A 23,291-nucleotide genomic window follows, 5' to 3' on the forward strand; every position below is an offset into this window, starting at 1 on the left:
ATCAGAAAAAAAATTGAAATAAGATAGACTAAGACAAGAATTGTAAAGTTCCACGAACTGTTAAGACTCTGGGTAAAAATGGTGAAGGGGTTGAGAAGTACAAATTGGTAGTTACGAAATAATATTGAACATAAACTGTAATTGAAAAACAAAATGAAAATAGAATAAAAAAGACTCTTGGGGGAAAAATGACTTGCTTCCAAATTGCTGCTGTGACTTGCCTGTTAATAAGAATGTGATCCTCCTGGGAAAACAAAGTGGTATATGATGATGGGACTCATCATTTACTCTTGCTCCTTAACATGATGAAATGCTTGAGTACAGTACATCTTTTCAGTTTCTCTGTTATCTTTATGAAAACAGAGAGCAAGAGGCCTATTGAGCAGCGTGGTTTGTGGCTTCTCCAAGAGCTTTGCTATGTTTCTGAAGGGCATCTTGTCTACTGTGCCGCTTCCGGGGGTTGCATGGGCGACATGGAACCTGGAGAGGAAGCAGGTCTCCGGGGTAGGTGCTGTAAGGAGAGGACACGGTACTGGAAGGACTAACTTTGTATGTCGCTGGAGATCATTGGAATGGACATGAGCGTTTTTGTAGATTTGAGTGATGTTCTGTGGCAGATGATGGGAGCCAGACCAGGTTATGTATTTTGTGTCTGCCTACAAGAGTTTGCAGTTTATTTACAATTTAAACACTCCCAATTTAAGGCTTTTGGCCTGAGGATACCATTTGCGACATAACACCTTTTAAAAACTCTCCCACAGACTTCCCATATTCTGTGTAATGGAAAATCACAACACAGCATCATTTACAAGACGTTGAGAACCAAGGAGTGGCCCAAGATGTCAGCTCCAAGAAACTACAGTAAATGTCTTGGGACTAGAAAGAATGATTAAACAACTAGCATTCCAGCAAGAAGCATCTGTCTTTTGTCATTCTCCCCAAAGCAACATGAAATGTGCAGAGGAAGGCAGCCATGTCGGTGGGGGCTGAGGAGGTCAGCTGTTTGTAACATTTTCCATCATTCCCTCACAACTAAAACCCCAATCCCATTACTTTCCAACTGCCTATCAAAGGAGGGTGTTTGCTGATGCAGCTCAAGGAAGCCTAATCTCTATCCATGGTAACCTGTGGCAGCCCCTGTGTCCTGGAGGCTGATTAAATGGCACAGCCTCTGGAGGAGCTGGATGTGAAACCACACCCCTATGCCAAACTCGCTCGGGTATTTAACATTTTTATTTTTTTATTTTTACTTATTTTCAGATTTCTATCCAAAACATGCTTTCCTTGGCCATGTCCCCAGAGGACTGTGAAGTCATAGTGCATAAACCATCCAACTCTTACCTCTGCTGGATGGTAAAACAGACTTGAGAACTGCAGATTGCAGCTGTTCTCGGGTAAGGGCTCTGGCCAGAGGAAACCAGCCGGTGCACTGGCAGTGCACAGGACACACTGGAGGGCTGTGCCACAATCCGTCTTTGGGCTGTCATCAAGCCTGAGGGTGAGGCTATCTCTGTTCATGCAATCACTCCAAATCTTTACTTAACTCCTCATAGTCAATACTGTTCTTTTCCTTAATGACTGTTTTTCAAGGAGCCTGGAAAGTACTGAATTTATCACTGTATTTCTTACTTATGGGTAAAAGATTAAGATAGTTCCACCTTAACTTTTTATTTATCTATTTTTATTTATTTATGGAATTTATTGGGGTGGCAATTAATAAAATTATGTAGGTTTCAAGTGTACAGTTCTATAATACATCATCTGTATATTTATTTTGTGTTCACCACAAATCAAGTTTTCTTTTTAAATTTTATTTATTTTTAAAAAATTATCTTTATTATTGAAAGTATTACAGGTGTCCCATTTTTTCCCCCATTGACCCCTTCCACTCTGCTCCTACCCTCTCCCCAGTCCTTCACCTTATTATTGCCTGTGTCCATGGGTTATGCATATATGCATATAAGTTCTTTGGTTAATCTCTTCCCGTCCCTCAACCCCCTTCCCTCTTCCCTCTGAGATACGACAGTCTGTTGCATGCACCAATGTCTCTGGGTCAATTTTGTTTGTCAGTTTCTTTTGTTCATTAGTTTCTTCTTAAAGAAGACCCTTCAACATTTCATGTATTACTGGTTTGGTGGTGATGAACTCCTTTAGCTTTCTCTTATCTGTGAAGCTCTTTATCTGACCTTCAATTCTAAATGATAGCTTTGTTGGGTAGAGTAATCTTGGTTGTAGGTGTTTGCTTTTCATCACTTTGAATATTTCTTGCCACTCCCTTCTGGCCTGCAAAGATTCTGTTGAGAAATCAGCTGATAGTTGTATGGGTGCTCCCTTGAGGAGAACTGCTTTTCTCACACTGCTTTAAGATTCTCTCTTTGTCTTTAACCTTTGGCATTTTAATTATGATGTGTCTTGCTGTGGGCCTCTTTGGGTTCCTCTTGTTTGGGGCCCTCTGTTCTTCCTGGACTTGTAAGTCTATTTCTTCCCCCAGGTAGGGGCAGTTTTCTGTAATTATTTTTTCAAATAGGTTTTCAATTTCTCGGTCTCTTTCTTCTGCTTCTGGCATCCCAAAAATACAAATGTTGGGCCTCTTGAAGTTGTCCCAGAGATTTCTTATGCTATCTTCATATTTCTGGATTTTTTTTTCATTTTGTTCTTCTGATTGGGTATTTGTAGAGGATGTTGAGAATAAAATCAGCAATTTGGAATATGAGGAAGCAAAAAACACCCAGTCAAGTTTCCTTTTATCACCGTTTATCCCCTCTTTACCTTCTTCTACACCCCCCATCCCTCTGGCAATCACCATATTGTTGTCTGTGTCTATGAGGGGTTTTTTGTTGTTGTTTGTTTTTTGCTTAATCTCTTCACCTTTTACACCCTGCTCCCTGACACCCCTCCCCCTGACAGCTGTAAGTCTGTTCTTTGTCTCTACAAGTATGTTTCTATTTTGTTTGTTAGTTTATTTTGTTCCTTACATTCCACATGTAAGTGAAAACATATGCTATTTGTCTTTCTCTGACTGGTTTATTTCACTTAGCATAATACTCTCCAGGTCCATCCATGCTGTTGCAAAGGGCAAGATTTCGTTCTTTTTTTATGGCCAAGTAGTATTCAATTGTATAAATGTACCACAACTCTTTTTGTATCCACTCATTTAGTGCCAGACATTTGTGCTGCTTCCAAATCTTGGCTATTGTGAATAACACAAATATAGAGATGCTGTGATGAAGACTTGGACTGTAGGTAGTAGTAAAGAGAGGCTTTAGCTTGATCTGTAATATTTGGATTTTTTACCAAGAACATACCCATGTAGCTTGCAATTAAAAATAAGAATTTCTAAAAGATAAAAATGAAAAATAAGACAACTCAATATACTTTGTTGCCTAAAAGTAGGGCAAGAGTTACAGGATTTGCCCATGCACAGGGGCAGAGTTTAAAGCTGACAGGCTATTAAGGAAGAATCCAATCAGGCTGGGGTGGAACTGGCAGAATTCAACCTGTAGGAAATGGTGATTCTGCATTTTTATTTATTATTCATATAGGTAATTCCTCTAGCCTCCCTAAAGATTTGTTGACCAGCCTGAAAATACCAGAATTTATGAGAATTTGTAACTCAAGAATTAATCAAAGGCATATGAGGAGAAATATGGAGCATTAAATCCAAGTTTGTCATGGATACGCCTTTTTAATTATACGGAAAAACAGTATAAAAATCTGATATTTATGACTGTCTCATACTTTTATAGCTGGTTTTGATTCCAAGCATGTTAGGTTATGCATAAATTAAATTTCACTTTCTATGTGTCTTTGCTTTAACTCATATGGCTTTAAAATTAATTTTGTTTTTCATTTCTTAATGCCTTCTCTTGAAGTTTATGAACAGTTTGAAGTAATTTTTACTAAGTTAATGAACATGTAATTATAAGACTACTGAAGGTAAAAACTTAGTTGAAAAATATTTCATTTATATATCACCAGTGTTTGAGGATCCCAAATTCCTGGTGCACTGATGCATACCTATAATGGTTTATCTTTTTTTTTTAAAAAATATGTTTTTATTGATTTCAGAGAGAGGAAGGGAGAGAGATAGAAACATCAGTGATGAGAGATAATCATCTGTCGGCTTCCTCCTGCATGCCCCCTACTGGAGAGTGATCCCACAACCTGGAGATGTGTCCTAACCAGGATTCCAAATGTGACTTCCAGGTTCATGAGCCACACCAGCCAGCTATAATGGTTTATTTTAAAGACACTGTGCCCTATAACCTACTTCTTTCCATATCATGACTCAGTTTCTCCCTTCCAATTAAGTTGTGCTTTTAAAGACAGATTCAATTGTCCAGAATACAGTAATTCTCTCTCAGGCAATTCCTATTGACAGCAGCCTTTTGATGTATCTGATGCTTTTGTAATTTCCATTACACCTACCATGATACAACATGCACGCAGTAGATGACAATTTAAGCGCAAAAGAAATTTATTAATGAATATTGGGTAGCTCACAGAATCTTTGTGACTGGAACACCAGTATTAGAAAATGAGCAGGAACAAACCAGTTCAATGAGGAAGGAACTACCACCATAGTTGCTGGACCATACTAGTCAGCATAGTTTATAACACCACCATTACTGTGAGCAAGTGCACCTGACAAACCATGCCTGGGACGCTTGTCCAACAGCTGCCAGAGGAATTTGCATTTTCTGGGTCTAGAGTGGAAGGAAATGCTCTGCCTGCCACCAAGACTCAGAAGGTAGAGACTTCACAAACATAGGAAGGAAGTTCAAAGCCAGTGAGTCATTAAAACCTAATACATCTCTATCACACAGGATTGAGTTACTTTTCCTCTCTTTCTTTCTTTCTTTCTTTCTTTCTTTCTTTCTTTCTTTCTTTCTTTCTTTCTTTCTTTCTTTCTTTCTTTCTTTCTTCTTCTTCTCTCTCTCTCTCTCTCTCTCTCTCTCTCTCTCTCTCTCTCTCTCTCTCTCTCCTTTCTTCTTTTTCTTTTTTTTGGTGTGCATTTATAAGCCCTGAGAAGTTAATAAACACTGGCTCCCTGAACACTGGGTTTTAAATGCCTACCTGAATGTATTAGTTTTCTGTTGCTACATAACTCACCTCCAAGCTTAGCAGTTTAAAACAAAAAGGAGCATTTATTATTTCTGTGAGTCAGGAATTCAGGGGCAGCTTAGCTGGCTTGGGATTTCTCATGAGGTTGCAGGCAAGATGTCAGCTGGGTTGCAGTCATCTGAAGGCTTGACCCTGGCTGGAGGATTCACTTTCAAGAGAGCTCACTTATATGCTGACAGTTTATGTCTGGGGTTGTCAGGAGAACTCTGTTCCCCCTGTATAGGCCTCTCTAAAGACTGTTTGAGTACTCTCATGACTGTTAGTGAGTCAAGAGAAAGCAAAGCAGAGCTTCAGTGTCTTTTATGACATTTCTGCACAATAGTGTACTGGTTACACAGGTCACTCCTATTTAGTACATGAAAGGACTACACTGGAGGTATGAACACTAGGAGGAGAGGATCACTGGAAGCTCGCTATTACACTAAGAAGAACAGAAATTTGCAAACTACCTTGTTAATTGCATAATCAAAGTGGAAAGTGAAATAGATCCAGTATCTGAGATATGTAGACACAAATTTAGAATGAGGTTATCATAATTACTTTATTTGGAGGCCAAAATCTTAGCTGAATCTACTAAGTTATAATGATTAAACAAACCCCAGAAGTTGAAAGCATCTCAAAAATAGATTAAAGATTTTTTTCAATTGAAGCCAATTTAGAATTTTTTCATCAAAAGATAATTCCTGTTCCTCTCCCAAAGTTGTCAGAATAGAATAAGAAACTAGAAAATAAAGGATATTTATTCTTGATGCATTATTTGGCTGAAGTGCTGCCTGATTGAAAAGTCCTTAAATTTTCAAATATTAGATTCTTTTCACCTAGAATTATGAGAAGTCATGAAGTTTTGGACATGGGTAAAAGGTAAAGACTACTGTTTTTTTATACTGGGATAATTCTGAGACTTTTTCTCAAGCTTGGCTCACTTTCCTCTTATCTTACTGCTCTCCAAGGATCAGCTGAGAAATAGAATTTTGACAAGTTTTCTCTTCCTGGCCCTAAATGAAATTATTTGTATATATGTCTCCTTTGGTTTAAATAAGTATCACTGAATTTAAGATGGTAAGAAAAAGTAAAGAAAACTGGACTTATCAGGGAGATCATTTTGTAAGTTATGTAAATGTCTAATTACTATGTTGTACACCTGAAACCAATAAAATATTGTATGTCAGCTGTAACTGAAAAATAAAAATATTACATTAAAAATGAGTAAAAAATAAAGAAATAAATGCTTCCTGATAGCCAACTTTTCAAGGGTGGAGAGAATAGGTTACCATCCTGAGGAGGTGAGTGGATTTATAATATAATCCTGGAAGGGCTGGGGAATTTACTGAGTTCTAGGTAATGTCAATCATTTCAGTACTGCAAGTGGGACTTAAGCTAGAGGTGTCCCTCAAGTGGAAAAAGGACACAATAGAAAGTCCTTCAAAGTTTCATGGTGGTTACAAAATACAAGCAGACCCACTTAAACAGGGAAGAAACATTTGGCTGGAGTCTATATCAGCCATGTGCTGAAGCCAGCTCTTAACTTGTGAGAATGATTGTTAAATGTTCAGGAAATTTGTGCACTCGCTGTTAAATTATTGGTACCTTGAAGTAGGACACAGTGGGAATACCTGCACCATGCTGCAAATCAGGGCTCCCTTTCCACCCCCCTTGCCATAAAACCAGTTGTTATGGGCTGAACCGTTGCCCTCAACATCCATATGTTAAAACCTTAACTCCTAGTACCTCAGAATGGAACTATTTGGAGACAGGGCTTTTTAAAGAGGCAATTAAGTGAAAATTAGGCCATGTATAGTAGGCTCTAATCCAATCTGAATGGTATCTTTATAAGAGAATTGGACTTACAAAAATACATCAGAGGCGTGTATGCAGAAAGCAAAGACCATGTAAGGGCACAGTGAGAAGGTGGACATTTGCAAAAAAGGGAGAGATCTCAGAAGGAACCAGACTTGTTGATACCTTGATATTGAACCTCTAGCCTCCAGAACTGTGAGAAAATAAATTTCTGTTGTTTAAGCCACCACAATATATGCTATTTTGTTAGGGCATTCCTAATTCAGCAGTTTACCAAGACCTGTAGGAGGTTTACAATGGAGACTTCCTGAAAATGTGATACTATGACTTAGAGTTTATAGCAATGGGTGGTGGTGGTGGTGGTAAAAGCTGAGCTTCATCTGAAGGGAAAGCTGATTGGGCCAAGTGAAGGCAATGCTCACAGAACAAAGATAACTAGTTCAGGGAGATATTTAGGGACTAGAGTCACAGAGAGGTTTTTAAAAAGTAAGAAAGTTATTGTAGACCAGAGTGGGATGATCTACAGCCTAGAGTAAGAATTTACAGTTTAATTAAGGAAAGGAGAGAGGAGCCAATACTTATAGAGCCACCTATTTTACATACCTTAATCATTTCATCAATATGTCCAGGCAGCTACTTATCAATGGTTTTATATATTTTATAATCAAGAACATTAAAATTCAAATTATTAAGCGGTGGAGAGCCAAGGTTTTAACTCAGGGTTTTCCCACAATACTGTTACCACTTAGACCTTAATTTAGAAAATTGGGAAAGAAGTTGAAGAAGAAGTGCAATTGTTCGAAGACCAGAAATCTCCAGAAGGAGCAGGAAGGTGTCACTAAGTTAGTGAAGAAAGACATAAAATTCAAGGGAGGAATATCTTAGTAAATGAAACTTTTCTCACCAAGAGAAGAAGATAGCCTGACCTGGGAAGTGAGTGTGTATCTAAGTTTCTGCTACAGAGCCAGGAAACTGTGTGCACGACTAGGAGAACTGCAGTTTTATAGGGGCCAAAGGAGCATTTTTATAAATTAGACCTGAGCCATCACATGTAGTTGACAGGTCTATAGCTCTTATTGTAAGGCTCAGAGCTAATAGGTAAGAATTCCTTGTAGGTTTGTGATCGACTAAAGGGAAGTGGGGCAAGTGCATTCCCCTTCAACTTGACTTTACTTCCATTACCTTTTCTGAAGCCTAGTTCAAACTGGTATTCTCTGTGCATGGAGAAGGGGCATAAAGGAATAAAACCGTTTTTTCTTTTTCTTTTTAATTTTTATTGAATTTATTGGGTGACATTGGTTAATAAAATTATATAGGTTTTGGGTGTAGAATTCTATAATACACTGTCTGTATATTATATTGTGAATTCACCACCCCATCAAGTCTCCTTCCATCACCATTTATCTCCCCTTTACCCTCTTCTATCTCCTTCCCCCCAACCTCCCCACACACCCTATATACTCTTGGATGACAGGAACTTGGTCTTCTTCTTTGGTATGCTTCTTGACAGCATGACGTATTGGATAAAAAAATTACTTCAAGTAAATGTGTTAAACAGACATCTAAAGCCTCTGCTAAAAATAAAATTGGCTTTAAATTCTATAGTTCTACCTCTGTGGTCTTATTGCACAAACATTTGTTTTAGATCTTAAGCTATTCAAGACATGTGTTTTGACCTATTATTTATAACAAATTGAAATGGAAAATGCAACCAAAAGGCTTAAAGAATTTTCCTGAGGACCACAAATGGAACACATGCAGGCTGTGAGATGGCAAAGTTGGGGACCCAGGAAGAATCAGGAATCATTCATTCAAGCTATGTGGCTCATAGCCCTATAGTGGACTTTTTCCTTCATGCTGTGTAACTTACCCTGCAGAGGATTTGACAACTTCAGCTCAAACTTTGTTAGAACTTCAAACATTGTTTTGTTTTTCATTGTGACTCAAAATCCAGAAGATGTTGAGGCAAGAACAGCCTTTGTTTGTTTGTTTGTTTCAGCATTGTTGAGTTATAATTGAGAAATAAAATTGTAAGATATTTAAAGTATACATCATGATGATTTGATATATGTATACATTATGAAAGGATTCCCCCGTAGAGTTAACACATACATCACCTCACATATTTACTTTTTTTCTTTTGGTAAGAATACTTACGTCTACTCTTTTAGCAAATTTCAATTATACAATACAGAGTTATCAGCAGTAGTCACCCTTTGCTGCATCTCAAACTTTACTCATAACTGAAAGTTTCTATCCATTTACCAGCCTCTCTCTGTTTCCTCCACCTCCCAGTCTGGCAACCACTTTTCTCCTCTGTCTCTGAGTTTGACTTTTTTTTTTTTTAAGATTGCGTGTGTAAGTGATACCATGGAGTCAGTCTATCTGGCTTATTTCACTTAGCGTAATGCCCTCTGGGTTCATCCATGTTGTTCCAAACAGTAGGATCTCCTTTCTAGAAGCTGAATAATGTCCTATTCATGTATATGCTGCATTGTCTTGATCTATTTATCCACCGACAGACATTTAGCTTGTTTCCATACTGTGGCTACTGAGAACAACGCTTCAACAAACATGGGAATGTATTATCTTTTTGAGGTAATGATTTTATTTCCTTTTTGTACACCCAGAAGTGGAACTGCTGGATTATATGGCAGTCCTATTTTTAATTTCTTGGGACAACTACATACAGTATCAGTTTACATTCTCACCAATAGTGTGCAAGTGTTCCCTTTTCTCCACATCATAGCCATCATTTGTTATCTCTTGTCTTTTTTATAATAGTCATCCAAACAGGTGTCAGGTAAAAGCTCATTGTGGTTTTGATTTGGATTTCCCTGATGATTAGAAAAATCCAATGTTCACTTTTCCCAGCTCAGAATACTGAAAACCAGGGTGTGAAAGATCCCGATAAAAGGAAGAGCTTGAATCATCTGTTCCAGAGGAGCTCGCAAAAAGAGGTGAGTGCTCATTTCAAATATGTTTCCCTTCCTTGCTTATAGATGCAACACCATTCGTGAAATACTTGAGGTATCCATTAGGTAGACAGTAGATAAACAGGATATGTTATCATAATTGGGGACATTTCTATTCCCTTTGTCTTTTCCACAGAGTTAGTGTAAGCATGTAAAAACTCTTGAGCTTTAAACTTTCATGTTTCCAGCCTCAACTTTAACAATTTTATTTCCCTTTATTTTGTGGTTAAGAGAATTAAAAAGAAAAATTAAAGGTCTGACAATGAGTTTTGGATTTTTTCCCTTCCAGGGATAAAACACTAGAATTTGTCTATGAAATGCTGCCATTATAGAAATCTACATGGTTTAATGTAAAAAATCCTGATTGAGAGCCTGAAGACCTGTGTTCCAGTATCAAGCCATAAGTATTTAGCTTTCCCATACTTTAGTTTGCTCATCTGTAAAATGAGAAGTGTAAATTAGATCATTCTTACCTAAGTTACTTCCCCTCTTATATCTCAGGCTTCTGTGGCACCAGATATGATTGCAGAACTTTATCTTAGGAGGAAAGGCACACGACCCAAAAATATGACATTTAGATATGACTTTGCCCATTTTATGGTTTTATTTTCTCATCTCTAAGAAAAAAAGAGTAGTAACTGTCATTTGGTCTCAGGTACAATGTGTGGTTAGATATTTTCTTGTGAAAGAAATTTACAAGTAAAAAGGTCTAGATAAATACAAGAGCCCCAAGATATTGCAACATATTAAAAAGCTAGATTAGACAGATGTGGCATCCATGTGGGAAAACGCAAATAGATGGAAAGAACAGAAGCACAGGAAGAGCTTATGCATTTATTAGAAGGTAGTTTATTTAAAAGATGATACAAATAACTAATACATTCTTGAAAAGATGCTTACTATTACTACTAACAAAAGAAATATAAATAACGACAACAATGAGATGCCATTTTTCTGTCATTAAGCAAGAAGTGAAATATTTTATATTAAATGGTTGTGAAAGTACAGGAAAGTAGATACCACAATATCCTGCTGGCCAGAGTATAAACTGGCATAGACATCTTCAAAGGTAATTTGATGGTGGTGTAATTTTAAATGTGACCAATTGCTTTTGTGTAATTGGTCAAATATATTCATTGCAGCAGTATCTATAAGAGCAAAATATTTGAAATTACTCACTAGATAAGTCAATAGATAAATGATTAAACAAAAGATAGCACATTATGCTGTGGAGTACTATGCAGCAGTTAAAAAGAATAGGGAGGATACCTGTGTACTGACATGAAACTATCTCTAATGCACATTATAGAGTAAACAGATAGTTACAGGATAATTTTATTATTTATGTATAAATATACACTAACAAAACCATGTTCAGTATATAATATACTATGTATTAAAAAAATGCTGAAATCTGAAAACTAGTTCTGAAAGTATACACAATGAACTAATAATAGTAGCCACCTTTGCTAAGGGGAGTGATGATGAAAGGGACTTAAACTTTATAGGTATATATTTTTGAGTTAGAATATATTCATATGTTATTTAGAAATTAAAGAGTTAATTTTTTTCCAATAAAAGAAGATAAATTAACTTGAGAATTTTCTATCCAACTAAACTATTGTCCTCCAGGCAATGTTATATAAACTTTCATGTATACCTTATGTTCTAGAATACCACCCAATTCACTGGTTCTGAACCCTTAAAATACTCAGGCTTTCATGAGTGGTATCCTTTGATTTACCCAACAATACAGCCAATTGGCTGTAAAATTTGATTTGTACAGTGTTCTGAAACTATCACTCAGATTTGTAATAAAGGTAGTTTTGGGATTTAAATTGTTATGGAATTATTCCATCTTATTGAATTTGAAAGTATAAGGTCACAGAAGGTGGTGGCGTTTCTCCAAAGGTGAATAATTATCTTAATCATGGCCATTACTGGTGGTCTGTTGTAAAGTTGCTGTTTGCCTTTGCATATAAAATGCTCCCTTAGAGAAGACTAGAATTCCAGAACCTGGCTAAACTTTTTTCACTGGATTTTTTTTGAAAGCTACTCATTCCATTAGATGTTGGTAATTTCAGGAAACACACATATATACTTAACAATGGTTGTTACTTTTAGAAACAGAAGGAATGTAGAATCTGAAGATTGGGGAAAACAGAGAGAAACTTTGCCCTTCTCAATAATCCTAGAATGTACACAGAGAAGATATTATTATGCCCCATTTTGTACATTAAGAAAATAAGACTCAAAAAGTTGAGAAATTTGTCCAAAACCACACAGCAACTAATAAGTACAATTTAGTGTGTGGGGTTTTTTTTCTTGGCTCAAAGTCTAACACCTTTCCCACTCTATTATTACCATTCCAACCATCTTGAAACTGGGATCTGAAATTTGAAGACATGTGTCCAGATTGATCTGTTGAGTCAAATAGTATTTCACCTAACATTTGTTGAATGCTTCACACGCATCTGGCTCTGTCCAGATTCTTTCATAATAGTCACTTAAATCTCACCAGAACTCTGTGAGATATATATTATTATCCCTGCTTTACACATGAAGAAATGAAGACCTAAAAATTAAGCCGTTTAAGCAAGCCACATTACCAGGGAGTGGTGGCTCAAGCAAGTACTTTTCTCATTAATGTTAAGATTTTAGTATTCCCCCAAAAGAGCTCCCACCAGCAGACAATGCAATCCTTGAACAAAGTTTCCCCCCAAATAAGGCACATGCCCGTCAGTTAACTACCTTGTTGTGGGACACTTGTCAAGCAAATCGGTGTGGGTTAAAATGTTTTTATATATGGCTGGGAGCCATCTGGTCATACTAGCAAAACAAGCCATTTCTAAATAATGTCATATGTGAGCCAACAAGAGATCCATTCTTTCACTCCTTCTCAGGGGGCCTCTCGACCCCTTCTGTTGGAATGAGTGTTAGGGTTTCTCTTACACTGACCCAGAGTGATTTGTTTTAATAATGTCTGAGCACTCTGAGGTAATGGTTTCATGACCTCAACTAGTGCTTTTAAAAAAGAAAAACATAAATAAGTAGAACATTTTTATTTCTTTTATTCCAAAGTTCAGAAATAACTAGAAAATGGCTTATCAGACCAGCAAATTAGAATGCATGCTACCATAAGCAAGTATTTAGTCACAGGGAAACTTGAAAATGGCAGCCATCTGGGAAAACGTAAGAGCAAGAAAGAGATTCAGAACCAACTTTCCTAGACTGGTGACTTATATAAATCTTGATGACATTATTTAGAGTGTTTATTGCACGCCAGGCATTTTGCACGTGGTAACTAATTCCATCCTTATAAAAATCCAATGAGGTATATTTGTCATATTAGTTCCATTTTACTTATGAAAAAATCAAGGCTAGGAAGTGGCACTGTTAGGATTCAAACCCAAATCTTTCTCTTTCTGGAATGTCAGTGCCCCCTTTCCACTGGCTCCTAGGCTGAGGGCAAGAACATGGAACACACCCTCTGGATTTCTGAGTGCTCTTGAAGAAGGGCCCAGGTTGTACATTTGGGACAGTGTTACCTTCTTCCAGAATGAGATACTGTGAGTTGTCTTCATTGTTTCATCTGAGATATAAGTTCTCAGGAGCTCAGGCACAAGATGGTCAAAAGAAGGCAATGTGTTACTAAGATGATGGGCAGGCCTTTGCTTTGATCATTTGAAGGGGATTTATTTAAAATCTCGGAACCCCAGTTTCTGTGTCTTAAAGCATGAAAAATGCTACCTTTGTCCTGAGCCTTTCCTGTAGATTAAATGAGATCATATCTGTATGGTACTGGTGTCTAGTAAGGCTTCCACTAACAGTTGTTACATCATCGTAATGAAACTCTCATCCAATTGAAAAAGTGTTTTGAAACGCTACAACTTCTCAATGGAAACTTACTCCTCTCTCCTTTTAGAGGCATTTGTTGAGGATTAAGAATTTTTCTGAAAAAGGTACATACAGTTCAGTGGGGAAAAAAAAGCTGGAAATACCTTCTCTTTCTCAGTTCCCCAAATGGAACTGTTGGTTTTGTTGGGCAATCCAGGTACACAACAACAGAGTTTATTAGGCTGGGCCTTGAAGACCAATAAAGTCTGAAAATATAACCTGTTCATATTGAGATGATAGAAAACTGGTCCATGTTGCCCCTGGCAGAACATTTTGTTTGGCCACAATGTTTTTCAAAGCCACAGAACACTCTAGTTGTATACAATGTGCTTATTCTTTGACTTTGCCAAGCTCGATATCAAAGCTTATTTGTCTATCCCATGGACACCTCTAACACACACACAAACACACCCACTATACACACTAATGCTTAAATTGAGTTAACAGCTTATAAATAGAAAGCAAACCTTTATAAAATAATTGAGAGGCTTGTTTAGACTTCCCTTGTCAACCATGATCTATTGGTGTCTTCCAGAGACAGATAATTTTGCTTAGAATGTCATAAATACCTGTCCGGTTTTTCTAACAGGGAGTCAGCCCTTCTTAATATTAGGAAGTTTAGATCTTCTTCAAGAATCCACCTTAAAAGAACAAATAAACCTAAAAGTTTTGGTGAAATATACATATTCAAAAGGCCACAAACGGGTAAAGACAACCAGAAATCTTAGTTTGTAATCCTGGACTGTATAGTCTACTAGCTGTGGTAGCTGAAATGAGTCACAATCCCTCTGAGCCTCAGTTTACCTCTTGGGTAAAGGGGAGCTGCTAAAAAAATAAGAAGCCAGAGGTCCTTTTAGATTCCTAAATGTGCCCTTCTGGAAGGATAACGAGGATTTCTGCAGAACCCCTCTGAAGCCGCATGTCAGAGCTTAAGTCCCACAGGCACCAAGGCAGTGGAGCAAAGTGCCTGCTTCTGAGCATCGTCTCCCAGGTCACTGGGCCTGGTAAAGAGGGAAGCAGCGGCTCCTTGACCTCATTTTCCCTGCGCCCTGCTGTCTGTAAACAAGTGGCGTGCAGGAAGTGTGAGGGCTGGTCAGTGCCAGGGGTCCTGCTGCTTCCTCCAGGCACAGAAAGCTCTTTTTGCTGATTTCAAAGGCAGCTGCTTCTGGCAGAAGTCAGGTAAAGCAGGGCCTGCCTTTGGCTGACTAACCAGAATTATTGCTGACATTCTTCTGGAGGGCAGGGGCGGGGGCAGGAAAATGTCTTCCTAAGTGTTTACTTCTCAGAGATGATTCAGGACTGTGTCCTCGCAGACGTCTCCTCTTCAGGGGGGTGACTCCAAGAACAACATCCCTAAACTCAGGATTTTCTCAAGTGCATTGTGCTTCAAACTCAGGTGGTGGAGTCATTCCAGAGATGGACCATAGTCCAGAAATGAAAGTGCTAGAAGACTCATTTTTAAAATCCATTCCTTTGCCTGAAAATATTACTACTCCTGGAGCATCTTTTTTTTTCTTTTAATTCATTGGAGTGACACTGGTCAATAGGATCATACAGGTTTCAAGTGTATAGTTGTATGATACATGATCTGTATGTTGCTTTGTGTGCCCACCACCCAAAGTCAAATCATTTTAGTCACCATATATTTGGCCCCTTTTATCCTTTACTGCCCCTCACCGCCTTCCCTCTGGCAACCACCACACTGCTGTCTGCGTCTATGAGTTTCAGTTTTATATCCCACATATGAGTGAAATCACATGGTTCTTAGCTGTTTTTGACTGACTTATTTCTCTTAGCATAATATTCTCAAGGTCCATCCACGATGTCACAAATGGCAGTATTGCATCCTTTCTCACGGCTGAGTAGTGTTCCATTGTGTCGTGTACATCTTCTTTATCCAGTCCTCTATCACAGGACACTTTGGTTGTTTCCATGTCTTGGCCATGGTGAATAATGCTGCAATGAACATAGGGGTGCATATATCTTTACAAATAATTGTTTTTGAGTTTTTTGGGTAGAGACCCAGAGAGGGATTTGCTGGGGCATGTGGTAACTCTATTCTTAAATTTTTCAGGAACCATCATACTGTTTTCTTGTTAAATAAATGCTTGAGTATTTTGTGGAAACATTAATTTGTGTTTTCTTTTCACGGTATGTTTTCCTCTCCCTTTCCCAGGAAGGTAGCTTTGCCCCCAGAGCCCTGCCTTGCCTCAGGGGTGGTTTGTACTGTGGCTGCAGAAAGCAAAAATGACTATACACCATGGTTTTCCTGGGTTTTATGTCCCCAAGGACTGATTGATCTCCTTGAAAGGATTGTACTAAGGAAATGGGGAGCAATGAGTGTCCTTTGGGAAGGGTGACTCCCCAAGACTGGAGGGACTGGAACTCTGCATGGAGAATCCTGCACCATGAAAGGGACCCTGGATGAAGGCAGGACTCAGGAAAGCTGCGCCTAAGGACTCCTGTCTTAGCTACAATTTCCTCACCTACACCCAGCAGAGGAAACTTTGGAGTCACCAAACTTTAGAGAGTAAGCCAACCTGGGCAATGCATATCAGCAGATCAGGACGGGCTGAGGTCAGTGACTTTTGCCACTATTTCCAGGAACCACAACAGGCCCCTAGATTATAGTTGGCACCTAAAAAGGAGACGACATCTCCCCACCAATCCCAATAATGACGGAAGTTGAAATTTTCTACAATTTCAGGAAGGAAGAGGTGTAAACTTGGATTTAATTGGAAGAAAATAAAGAAATGATAAACTTTTCTTACACCCAACTTTGAGGGGCAAGGTTCCTATAGGCTATAATTGCAAATGACGCAGGGAGCTAAAATACATAAACTACATTCACTTATTACTAGTTATTAACAATTTAGTGAAGGTTTGTTCATCAAAATAGAATCACATCAGAGCTTGTTTCCTGATAGTGGACAGGTGAAAGGAAATTTTGAAAGGGTTGAAAGAGATAGCAGGAGACAAAACTCTCTGCCAGCAGTTGGTAAAAGCTTTGGGCCATTTTTATGAGACTTTGGTATTCACCCATTTTGTATATCCACAGTCCAACCTTGGGGGAAAACACACTAATGAGTTTTTAAGAATTCCTGTGTGTGCCTGTCCTTTCTCTCTGTGTATATAAAAGCATGTATAAAACTCTTCATTTAAAATGAGACTTTAATGACTAGGTGATACTTTAGGGTATATTTTTTTTCAGTTTTCTTTCCCTTTTCAAAATAATGTTTTGTCGCTGCTATATCTTTACCAACATGCATGTAGCCTAGATACCTGCTGGTCCTATATGTAATCTCTTTTTCATCCCCTTGATAACCTCAGCATCTCTATATTTCTCTAAACCAGTAGCAACATAAGAATTATCAAGCAATGTATTGTTTACCAAAATTTTGGTAAAGAGGATAGGGGATAAAGTTTTCCTTACACACTAAATAGCAAACTTTTTCAAAATGCTGTTAAATATCTCTGTTCCCCAAAGTTCTCATTTTGGCTACTCAGCAAACAGGGTGTTCTCCTTTTCACTCTTTCCAAACATGATCCAGTTTCCTTTATTTTGCTGAGTAATTCCATTCTTGTGCTAAATTTGCAATCCTTACTCAGCTAGGTGGTCAACAAAGCAAAAAGGTCTGCAGTGAATAGGACCCCTCCCCCTTAGAAGGAAGTTTAGCAACTATTTATTTCTATTTGAACATGGACTTGAATGTCTCACTCTGCCTTACTCTCATCTCATCCCCACCATGTGGTCAATCAAAGTGTATTTTCCTAAACATATAGAGCAATCTCTCTTAGAAGAGTTCTGGTAAATATAATTTTCTCTGTTTGATCACATATTGTCAGGGCCATTAACTGTTAGCAAATTCTAGGAACACCAGGGAGTTGGAACACTCGAGTTAAGTGTTTCAGAAAAGAGGCTCCTTTCCTAAAGGTGGCCAGAAACTTCTGATTTTCTTAGATTCTGAGACAGTCTAAATAGTAGGAAGTAAAAGTAATTCTGAAGTAATTTTATTCAGGCTACTATTGTAGTATAACAAATTACCCCAAATTTCATGGCTTAAAACAGCTATTGTATTTTGCTCAGTATTTTGGGGGTTGGGAATTTGGGAACAGCTTGGCTGGGTGGTTCTGGCTTGGGGTCTCTTAGGCAGTTGGAATAAGATGTCCCTGAGGCTGCTGTAATATGAAGGCTAGACTGGGCTGGATGTTTAAGGTGACTCACTCCAAAGTTCACAGTTGGTATTGACTGTTTGCTGGGAGCGCCACTGGGCCGTTGAATATGGAACCTGCCTGTGGCCATTCCTGTGGTTTGGCTTCTTGACAGCATGGTGACCTCATGGTAGCAGGACTTCTTACATGGCAGTTATAGGCTCCAAGTATACATGTTCTAGTGAACAAGACGAAAGCTACATTGCCTTTTATAAACAAGTCTTGGAAGTCATACATCACTTCTGCTCTACTTTAATAGTAGAAGTAACCACAAGCCCTGCTTAGATTCAAACCAAGAGAAATTCATCTCCTTTATTGATGGGGAGATTGCCAAGGTTATATAGCTAGCGAGCAGGAAGGACAGGAGATATTGTTACAGCTGTTTTTGGAAAATATACTCTTTCTAGTTATGCGAAGGTCACAGCCAGAGGCTCAACTCACTGATTTTATAGCCACAATGTGCTGAACAAAAATTCAGTGTAGAATGGGTTCATCTGTGTCTTTTCAGAAAACTCAATTCTACAACCCTTTCTCATTGCCCCCATCTCCTACTAAATCACTCATCATTGCACCATTGGAAATTTACCTGAGGGGATGTGGCTTGAATTCTTATGTCTGTCAGTAGACAGATAGTGTTAGACATCTGAGGATATACAATAGATGTCCTCCTTGATATTTAGGATCATAGAAATGGGAATAATTTGTTTTGGCTGAAGTGGTTGATTGGACACGGACCTTCTATTTCACTACTTTTGCATACGTAGGACCAAGACAGTATTAGATCTTTAGTCTACGGAAACCTACATCTTAGAAATGTGCCACACTATAATATCTTTCTCAAGTGATCTGTTACTAAGCCCACATAATACCATTAGTTTGAACTAATTGCTTATCAGAAAAAAATGGTTTAGACTCGTTTCTGCAAAGCTTTCTACTAGTTTTTTTCTATGCTATGAATGAATATAGGCTGATCCCACTGGTTTATCCACTGAAAAACTGTTCAGGCATTATTGATTATCAAGTGAACTCCATGACTAGGATACAGAACATGGCAAAACCTGTGTGTGTGTGTGTATGTGTGTGTGTGTGTGTGTGTGTGTGTTTTGAATATGTAGTGCTTTTTTTCTTCACTGAAGAAATTTTAGAATTTCCTCCTTTATCACATCCAGATTTTTGAGTTATAGGGGATGAACACTGTTTAGTATCTGAACACTATTTTTTCTTAAATGAAAAGATAACTCCAAATCACAGTGAGAGGTCTTTTTATGTTTCTGCATAACTGAAAAATTCAACTTTATTTAAAGGGATCTTTGAGCTCAGCATAGTGGGAAAACAGGATACTGTCCCTGGCAGAGCTATGTGGCAGTCTTGCAAAATAAACTCCTGATAAGGCTGTAATCCCTTTGTTGGTTTAACCATGATTAGAGTTGAGACTCTGGAAAAGTCCACAGAGGATTTTCATGTAACATGGGTAAAATATTTATTACTCACATGTTCATAAGGGCACCAGAGGGAGAGATGTTAGGCCCTTTGCTAAATGCATGATTTCAGCAAGCCTTTAAAGTCAAATTGATGTACCTGTAATTCTGAGAAATTTGAAGTCCTTGTCTTATTCCTACTTCTCTTAGAGTCCTATGCAAGTGGTTGGCATAGCAATAAGGACAGAGGTAATGTGTCTTTCAGGTCAACCTGAATCATGGGGCAGAAGGTGTACTCACATGATTTGATTATGAGTGTTAAGTTCAGTTTTACTGAAAATTATGTGCAGGAAGCAAACAGCAGATCCAGAGGGATTTATCCTTGGCCCACTTATCCCACTGACTGGTTAGTTGGAGGATGGGGAGGGTTTGATTAGTCTTTATAGTTTTGATTCAAATCTGTGGGGTTTTGTGTTGCTGGAAAGTGAAGTACGCTAGGGTGGACTTCCATCCTCCAGCCCCGGTCATTATTTAAAGAAGTGATTTTCAGAGCCACAGTAGGCCTCACATATTCACTGGCACCCTGTTTAATCCTGCCCCATGAATCCCCTGGTCTGCAGGTGTGGACCTCAGATGTAGCAGTTGGTCTTATTCTTGCCTACAACTGGAAAAACCTGGGAGGAGTTTTAAAATTCTGACTCCTAGAATTACTTAACTTAATTAGATCAGAAATGCTAGGGCCTGGGGCCCAGGCATCAGTAGTTTTACAGCTCTCGAGGGATTCCAATATGCAACTCGAGTTGAGAACCATGGTTTTCAAGTTCTACATTCAATGTCAGTGAACCAACATTATTGACCTCCAGACCTGTGGCATGTAGCCTTTGCTGAAGGTCCTAACTAATAAGGTTTTGGGAAATGTGCTATAGTAGGAGTTTGGGAATTTAGAATAGCACTGATCTTCATTGTAGGTTCAGTGCAGCTGGAATCAGCTGAACTCACAGACCCCATCAATAGCAGTCAGGTCACAGGCACTAAAAAATAACCAAAAAGAGCCAGACCCCCTTGAGCTGAGTGTGGCCGTTCTATCTCCCCTTTTCTTAATAGTGTTCTACATCCTCACATTCACCACCCCAGCCCCAGACTGCTGTCTAGCTATGCTCTTATTTTTAACTAAGAAAAATAAACTTCTGTGCCACCTATTCTCCTCTCCATCTGATAAAGCAGTCAGCAGCTGTGTTCCCAAAGATGTGGAAAATGGATCTGTTCCAATAATCAATCTAGGAAAATTATGCTTGTGGGCTCTGTGTGACGGGGTCAATGAATGGGAGCACTAAAGCCCATTGTACTTCCTTTTTGAAACTGGGTGAAGGGATGTGAAAAAAGGGATCAAAGATTCTGTAGGCAGCGATATACGTAGTTTTGTTGCTACTTATCTCCTAACTCAAAGATAAAGAAATTGGAAAACAAGGGCCTTTAGAGTTGAAAGCTCTTCAGCATCTTCTCAGACTAGTTTCCTGAGGCTGGCCCCTGTAAAGCTGGCCAGTGGGAAGATCGTGGGTGGGGCCCTGTCTTCAAGCCCTTTTGCGTTAGGTCCTGGAACCTTGCAATTCCCTTCATCTGTTATTTTCACATCTGTTTCACTGGGGAAATCATCTTTCTCACTTACGGAGGAAGAAATAGTAAACAGCTCAAGATCCAAAAAACCAGAAAGGTCGAAAAATCCTGTGCAAAGCAGACTAGGCGGAAGTTTCAAGTAGAATTGCTCAGATTCTTACCTCTCACTGGAAGCCAGGAAAGCGTATTCTGCTCTGTTCTTAAACCTCTCCCAGTGCTAATGCTAAAGGCACAATAACTGTGATCCTGTTCTTGGAACACACACACAGAACTGGTTTTCTGTATGGTTGGGGCATGTGCTTCTCTGATTAAAGATGGATGGAGTGTCATGTTTGTTTTGGGAAACAATTTCTTTTCTTTTTAAAATATTTTTTATTGATTTTTAGAGAGAGATGAAGGGAGAGGGAGAGAGGGAGAGATATATTGATGTGAGAGAAAAACATGGATTAACTGCCTCGTGCATGCCCACTAGAAGGGATTGAACCCTTAACACAGTCATATGCCCTGACTGGGAATCAATCAGCAACCTTTTGGTGCATTGGAAGACACCCAACCAACTGAGCCACACAGGGCTAGGGCAGGAAATGATTTCTTGATTGTGCCTAGCTTTACAATTTTTTGCTCAAATAAAATTTTGTTTGTTGAGGAAAACAGTTTGTTGTGCTTAATTATTCCAATAATCATTTATTGAAATGATGAACATGGATTGATATGTGTATTGCAAGTGTGAAGTTTATAAGAGAGTGCAATATATGGGCAAGGAGAAAGTAAAGATAACAATCTGGTCTGGATAGACATGTATGTATACATGTACATGTACATAATATGTATATTAAAGGGGAGGCTGCACTTCACTAAAATCTACCAGTCACAAGGTAAAGAACCTTTAATTATTTCTTAAGGTTTGAATCAATTCAGAAAGTAATTTGTGTCAAGTAATGGAAAGTCCAACTAAGATGCTAGATCAGTCAAGATCCAGTCAGGGAAGCCCAATCAATGCCAGATAATCCAATATCAATAATTTATATAGGGAACTAATTATAAAGGGGCTGGAAAAGCTGAGGAGCCAAATTAAGCATCTCAAAGAGTAATACCTCAAAGATTAGTAATAGCAGAAAGCCACTACCATTCACAGGGCTCCAGGAACAAAAGGAAGAAATGGTATTTACCAGAGCTTAGGAGTCATTGCCACTTGGACCTGGGTCTACAAGATGGCTCCATGGTGAAAGATGGGACCATGGAAGAGGGACAGTCAGGAGGCATTACAGTTTTGGAGGAGACATAGCCAATGTGGAGATACTGCCCGAAGCAGAGAAGAAGACGAGAAATTCCCTGGCTTTTCCATTTCTCTCATGCTCCAATTGCCTGCTGCTGCTGCCAATGGACTATACCAGTTTGAGGCCAGCTGGCAGGGGAGTTTGGAAATAGCATTTGCACAGAAGGATGTAAAATAAATCTGGGAATAAACAGGTAAATGACCAGTAAAATGGATGAGATAAAGATTTATGTTTCCTATTTAACAAAAGATCCTGAGGTAGACATTTGTTAGTATTGGTTCAGTGTCTATGAAATAAAAGTTGATGAACCTGAAATTCTCTTGACCTTTCCCTCAGGCATTTGAAATGGCTTGTGAACCTCTAGTTCTTATGTCCTATGTTCAAGGCAAAAGGAAAAGGGAAGGACCGTGCCAATTATTTATGTCTCTTCTTGTAAGTAAACCTTTTTCTTTTCCAGAATATGCCCAGTTGACTTCTACTTAGTTGTCACTGGTGTAGACTGAAGAGCTGAGATACTAGGAAAAGCAACTTCCCTACCTGAAGTTGTGCATAATGTTATTATAAACAAAATAGGGTTTCAGATCTTAATTCAGAATGGGGAATGGAGAGTGAGTAGGCAGCCGTCTGCCAGGGTCAAAGGTCTCTGGGCTCCCACTCATTGGTGACTTGGTTCTGGCTTCAAACCTTCAGAGCAGCTCAAAATCCTGGGGCTCACTGAATTTCAACCCTTGGTCCATCTCTGTTAAATGTTTCACTACTTGCTCATGACTTAGTTTGAATCACTCATACTTAACATTTAACAGGCTGACCTTCCCTACTTGGTAGGCTGTCTTCTAGTTCTATGTACACAGGACTCACTGTATACACTTTCAACACACATTTATTCAGCATCTACTGTGTACCAGGCACTGTGCTAGGAAGTTGCAATCCATCAGTGAACAAAACTGACAAAAATCCTTAACCTTTATAGAGCATCC

The sequence above is a fragment of the Miniopterus schreibersii genome, assembly GCF_964146895.1.
Source record: "Miniopterus schreibersii genome assembly, chromosome: 5".
Lineage (NCBI taxonomy): Eukaryota > Metazoa > Chordata > Mammalia > Chiroptera > Miniopteridae > Miniopterus > Miniopterus schreibersii.